Here is a 7,225-nt window from a genome sequence, read left to right as displayed (position 1 = left end):
ATGGAGGTCCAGGTGCTCGGGGAGACCATCAACCCCAAGGACTATGATCCCAGGGACTGGACTCATATCCTGAACGTACCCGCCCGTCAAAAAGATGCGCCGAAGATCCAGGACCAGGCGAACGCCAGCGCCGGCTCGCGACCTGCAGATACCATACACCAAGCGTCCCATCTGCGAGCGGCGCGTCTCGCGGCGCAAAGGTCGCAACGCCAGCCACCATTACCTGCGGGCGATTACAAGATTGTCTTCCGCTCGAACGGAGGCCTTTCTTTAACCGACCTTCCACCGCGCCAGCTTCGCCTAGCCTTGATAGCTGCGGCCAAGGACCTCCAAGACCCAGACGCCACACAGTTGCGCATTCACCCCATCAACAACACCTGCACCATGAGCAGCCCTCACCAAGCCGACGCGCTACGCCTGGTCGCCATCAAGGAACTCTCCATTAGAAACAAAGCCTATGCCGTCAGCGCCTACATCGCCCCCCCCCCCCCCCCGGATGGTGCAGTACGAGGTGTAATCACTAACGCCTACTGGGAGGAAACCCCCCACAGGTTCTAGAAGACCTCATCGCAGGCAACCCTAGGGCCCCCATCATTGATGCCCGTCGCATGGGACAGAGCCGTTCGATACTTATCACCTTCCGGGGGGGGGGGGGGGGGGGGGGCGGTGCCCCGAACCATCTCCCACGGAGGCGGTCTCCCCACCTGCACCCCGTACAGAGGACACCTGGACGCCTGCACCAACTGTCGTCAACCAGGACACCGCGCGGATGTGTGCACGCGCACAACTGATTAACTGCCCAAGATGTGGCATCCCCCACCCGCGAGAGGAAACCCCGACATGCACCCCAGCCTGCATACTATGTGGAGGCGCCCACATGACGGGTACCAAAGGATGTAAAAGCAGGGGACGCCGTTCACCGCCCGCCTCACTGCAACAGCACACCTCCCGCACACCGGACCGAGACGCGGACCGCATCAGCGTCCGTCGCTCCAGCAAGTCTCGATCATCGTCTCGTCGCCGCCAAGACCAGCAGTCTAGGCAACTCACCTGGGCGGACAGAGTCGCAGGAAGGACCAACAATTCCAGCAAGCCCCCCCCCCCCCCCCGCCCACACAGGTGGATCCCCGTGACCGGGAGCTCCAGGCCCTGCGAGACGAGGTGAGTCGTCTTACCTCTCTTATCAAGACCCCCACCTCCATCCTTCCACAGCTTCCGCCAACCGTACCTCCCGCACAACACACTCCACTACCACAAACATCAGCAGAAAACATGGAGGAGTCCGTCTCCCAATCCCCACCCTCACCGCCACCCAAGAAAAAACGGACAACAGAGCCCCCACCCGTTACTCAGACCGACCTTACATCGCTCGAGGCCCGCCTGGACGCTAAACTCGCTGAGATGGACGCGCGTCTAGAGGCAAAATTCAATCACCTCATCGACCACCTCTCCCAACGCTTTGAGCAACAAATTGAAGCGGCATTTACGCGCGTGTTGCACACCCTAGAGATGAGCCTTGCACAGTACGACGCCCGCCTCCAAACAATAGAGCAGGCCCTTCCCTCGATACACCTCAGTCTGCCACATCAATCCCGCCCACCTACCCCACAGAATTCCCCAACCAACCAACCCACCTACCCTAAGCCCACCAAAGCTCCAGTATGGCGGGGCTACCCCCTAATTCCTTATCAATTCTGCAGTGGAACTGCCGCCGCTTCCGGGGCAAGCGCGCACCTCTCCAACTCCTCCTCTCCACACTTCCCACGCCCCACATCCTTCTCCTTCAGGACACACATAGCCCTGCCACACTTCCTAGCTACACATCTGCTCACTCAGACGCCACGAATACACCCAGGGCGTCCACACTTATACATCGCTACATTACACACCAAACCCATCACATCACCTCAGAGGCGCCCTGCGTAATCACAGAAATCATACAAAATACACGCTCAATACGATCGATTTTTATTGCCAATATATACCACCCACCATCTCACCCGATGGCTTCATTGGAAACGCTATTGCGAGATCTCCATCGTCTTGCAGGCAAGAATCCATTGATTATCGGAGGGGACTTCAACAGTCAGCATACTGACTGGGGCTACCGCACCACCACTGGACGAGGCCGGCGTCTCTGGTCCTTGGTGCAAGAGCTCCGCCTCACAATACACAACAACTTTAACACCCCCGCGAGGATTGGTAACAGTGTCAGCGCGGACACCAGCCCGGATTTGACACTGAGCCGCAACCTTGTTGGTATTACGTGGACCACAACGCGTCATACATTAGGAAGCGATCATTACATCCTCTCCATTGCAGTACCGTACAAGCAAAGACAGGCCCGTCACCTAACGCACAAAATCACCAACTGGGATGCTGTCCGCTCTACACGGGCGGCCCTCCCTGACGCTCCCATTATAGACATCGACCAGTGGGTGGCGTCGCTCACGAACGATGTCTCCACACACACGCGAACCCTTGTCACAACATCAGACACGCCCACCCTCGACACTCGCCTGGCCCACCTTTGGGAGGCCCACCAGAGCATCCTAGAGCGCTGGAAAGGGCAAAAGCTCAATCGGACCCTTAAAAAGCGGCTGGCCGCGCTGCAAACACAAATTACTGAGCACGCTGAGGAGCTCTGCCGATCAAACTGTCAGATTTGCGATAGTTTGGCTGGCAATCTGTCCTCCAAACGTAGCTGGCAACTTCTCCGTCACTTAATTGACCCCACGCAATCCAAAACAGCCACACAACACCACGTCACACGCCTTATACAAAAGACCGACCTTTCTCCTGACGCACTCATCAATATACTTAGAAACACACATACAACTCCCGGTACCTCAAACCCCCTGCCTCCCTATACAGGCGCCCCGAATGCCATCCTCGACGCAGAAATCACGGAAGCAGAAGTCAGAGCGGCCCTCCTGTCTCTCCGTACTAACTACACCCCAGGAGTTGACCGGATCTCTAATGCCATGCTCCGCAATTTGGACGATCAATCGATCACTCAGCTCACGAAATACTTCAACAAATGCTGGCAGGAGGGCACTCTTCCCCAATCTTGGCGTCACGCCAAAATCATATTCATACCAAAGCTCCACAAACCTCTTACACCCTCAAATCTCCGTCCCATTTCACTAACCTCATGCGTAGGCAAGCTTTTCGAACACGTCGCACTCGCCCGACTCACCCACCACATGGCGGAGCAAGACCTCTACCCGCACAGCATGGTGGGCTTCCATCCCCATCTGTCGGCACAGGACGCCATGCTCCAACTCACACAATACATTTTCGATCCCCTCATTCCGGGTCACACAAAAGCTGTCCTAGCCTTGGATCTCTCCAAGGCCTTTGATCGCCTAGACCATCAAGCGATCATGGCAGCCCTCTCCCCCTTGAACATAGGTGAACGTATGTACACCTATATTCAAGCATTCCTTACTAACCGCACGGCCGAAATTCACTTCGGTCCCTACATATCCCCCCCCATACGCCCTTAGTGGGGTTGGCACCCCCCAGGGATCCGTCCTCTCCCCTTTTCTCTTCAATGTCACTCTCATTCCCCTTGCCCGCAATCTACAAACCATCCCTAACCTTCGTCATACACTTTATGCCGATGACATCACGCTATGGACCACCCATGGCAGTGATGATACATAGAAAATACTCTACAATCGGCAGCTAACCTGACCCAAACACATGCGCGGAGTATCGGACTCTCCTGCTCTCCGGAGAAGTCGGAGCTCTTTATCATCCGCCCCACAACCCGAAACTGCCCCACAGCCCCCATCATGGTGACACTGGAAAACCGGCACATCCCGGACGTAAACACTCTCAGGGTACTGGGCCTCCACATCCAGAACAACGGGAAAAACACACTCGCCATACGGAAACTCAAGCAGACGACGGTGTCGATATCCCACCTAATCCGCCGCGTTTCTTCACACCACCGGGGCATGAAGGAGCATGACTTATGTCGTCTCATTCATGCCTTCGTCCTCAGCCGCTTTCTCTTCACGCTTCCCTACCTGAAACTCCAGGCCGGGGAAATCTCCACCCTGGATGCCATGATCCTAACAGCATTTAAGACAGCACTACATCTACCCCCAAATACCTCAACCGAAAAACTCCTCCAACTAGGCCTGCACAATACGGTAGGGGAACTTATCGAGGCCCACCGACAGGCTCAATACATACGTCTCGCGAAAACAACCACCGGCAGACACATCCTGCACACCCTCGGTATCCACCTACCGGCCACGGATCCCACACAGCTCCAGGTCCCCAGCCACATTCACCGCGAATTACTTATTAAACCACTCCCCAAAAACATGCATCCCACCTACCACGAACCCCGCCGCAGAGCTCGCGCACGGGCACTCCACAAACACTATGGCAAGGAACCGTATGCCGTTTGGGTGGATGCCGCATGCACGGGCGAGGACGCGGTTGTAGCCATCACGAACCCCTCCCTCCAACCGATTGCCACCCTTCACATAACCCCTACTGCCACTTCGGAGGAGGCCGAAGAGGCCGCCATTGCCCTGGCCATCACACGCACGGAGGCCCGATATATTCTATCCGACTCTAAAACTGCCATACTAAATTTTGCTCGCGGGAGAGTTCACGTCCCTGCATTTCGCATACTGAACTCCCTCGCCGCACACCCACTCCGCCACATGGAGTTGATATGGGTGCCTGCCCACTCCGGGAATCCCGGAAACGAGGCCGCCAACGCTTTAGCCCGAGGTTCTCTCAACCGGGCACCGGCGGCCTCCGACATGGGGTTCTCGCGGGAGCGCATGCACCCATTCAGTGAAATGACGCAGGCCTGCAAAGCCGAGCGTCGGCTCTACCCTCCACCCCATCCCTCCCTTGACCATTATCATTAGACACTTTGGAGGCGGCTTCAAACATGCACCTTACCCTCCCCTTATATACGCTCGCGCTATCACCAAGTCCACACAAACCCCTCCTGTACCCTCTGCCACCATCCCAAAGCCACTCTAGACCATATCCTTTTCCTCTGCCCGGCGGATCCTCCCCCGCGGGGCCTGGAGCACCTTACCACTTGGGAGGCTTGGGAGACCCGACTGCGTTCTGAGGACCCGGCCAAGCAAGCCATCGCCACCGGCCGGGCTGCCAGCGTCATGAGCCTCCGGGACATGAACGTTTGAGTGCAGTGGGGCCGTGTGGGGGCCCACGGACCTGTGTGTCCCAAACTTCCCAGTTGTAAAGTTTTCACCACCACCACCTGTTGCGCCACACACACAAGGTTGCCTGTACAAATCGCCCCGATTGAGACCATGAAATGAGGAAATTTAAATTTCATTTGCGCTGCAACAAGACGTCTCGCTGCTGCGAAATTGGAAACAAAATGACCAAAAAATTCCGGATAACTTGCTCTGAAAGTTTCAATAAAATCCATGCAGGTGCCTTTGCCAAGGTTAGCTCTTTGCCAAGGTTAGCAAAAGCCCACGAGAGATCGGTATTCCATCACTTGTCGCCGCACCGCAAAAATTGTTAAGCGAACTCCATCAACACCGAAGATATCGCCGATTAAAAATGATTTTCCTCCTCTCCCCCACATACTACCCTCAACTCATACACGCGGGGCTCGCTCCGAAAAAAAAAAGAAAAGACGGGCCGATGCTCCGCCCATGCATACGTCAAGCAATGGCGCTCTGCTTGTTTACTCCCGGTGGTCGCAGACACATGTGCGAAAAGTGAGTGCGATTCACTGCGGTGAGCTGTTGCGAGCGGCATCGCAACGTCCGATCGCAGCTCGTCGCCTGCGTGCAACTTGCTAGATGTCAACGACGAGCCGCGCGCGGCCGACGCAACGACGGGAAGCGGGAGCCAAATCGAGCGCGGAGAGCGGCAGCGTCGTGATGACGTACAGCGCGCTCCTCAGGGCGCTCGGGGCCGAGCCACGCCGGCCTGGCAGCCTTGATGCCGGCCGCCGGAGAGTGAAAAACGCGCTAGTATTGTTTGTTTACGTTTATAGCAAGCCCTGGGATAGATTCATGTCAAAAATGCATCACTTCTGACGGTCGTTGGCCAATACCGAGCTGATCGTAAAAGTGATGAATGCGATACTAGCAAATTTCATCCCATAGCCGCTTTGGTGCTGCTGCGGCGCTTCGCCTGCCGCCTGCTAGCTCCGTTGCTGAAGGCGTCGTGGAAATCGAATATATATTCTATTATGGGACGAGTTCGCAGTAAAGCGATGTGAAGAGTAGGCCTTTTGATACAGCGCAAGCGACTTCCGAAGCGCCTCAGCCGCGGCTTTGATGCGAAACCATTAGGCCTAGCGACGACTAGGGCAGCCTGGGACCAGCGCGCAGTTCGTCCCCCGGCGTTGCCGCAGTCGGTGTCGTAGCCGAAAGTTCCACTTTTGAACAGACATGTTGTCGTTGCTCGAATCTAGGAAGCATCATCTCTGGTAGAATGGCTGTTTGTATTTCCTTGTGCGAACAGGAGGTACGCCGCATGCGGGCCGGCCGACCAGCCTGGATCACGTCTGCCGGCGTCATAAAAAATGAGCTAAAGAGTGTTCTTGACGTAAATAATAAGCCCTAGGCCAAGAAATGTGAAAAATGTGTCATTTTTGAGGATCGCTGACCAATACTGAGCTGCTGGTAAAGGTAACAACTGTGATACGAGCAAATTTCTGGCCACAATCGCCTTGCAGCTGCCGCTGGCCCTACGTTGGGGTCCGGCTCACCTGGCGCCCGCTCGCTTCGCTGCTGAAGGCGTCGCGGAAAGTGACCATACTATTACTTTATTGTGAGATGATGCTGTTGACTGTAAAGCGATGTGTAGAGTAAGCCTTTTATTATAGCTCAGGCGACTTCTGAAGCGCCGGCCGCTGCGGCTTCGACGCGAAACGAGCTATAGGCCTAGCGACGACCACGGCAGCCAGGCAGCAGCAGAGCTCGTCGCTCGGAGAGCCCGCGAGCGATGCCGTTGCCGAAAGCTCCCAACATAAGCAGGCATATGCTTTGTCGCTGCTCGAGTATAGCTGGCAGTCTTTCTGATGACGATCGGTGCGGCGCGCCGGCCAAGTTTTCGCACATATGTGTCTCCTGCTTGCTGCTCGAACGGCATGGATCCGGAGCTCGAAGCGCGGCTGCGTGCAGCCACCGCTGAGATGGGCTTCGAGCCTTTCAGTACACGCCATACCGAGACCCACAGGGCGACGACAGCAGCGATA

The 7,225-nt window shown here is 56.2% G+C and overlaps 1 pseudogene; it reads left to right on the top strand.

Moving 5' to 3' along the window:
• On the top strand, window positions 1-6,554 carry LOC149351097 (uncharacterized; annotated as a pseudogene).
• Window positions 6,555-7,225: the final 671 nt, after the last annotated feature.

Source organism: Amblyomma mixtum, chromosome 3 (genome assembly GCF_055824585.1).
Source record: "Amblyomma mixtum isolate Tamu chromosome 3, ASM5582458v1, whole genome shotgun sequence".
Taxonomy (NCBI): domain Eukaryota; kingdom Metazoa; phylum Arthropoda; class Arachnida; order Ixodida; family Ixodidae; genus Amblyomma; species Amblyomma mixtum.
Note: the sequence above shows the minus strand (reverse complement) of the source record. Positions and strands in the feature narration are given on the sequence as shown.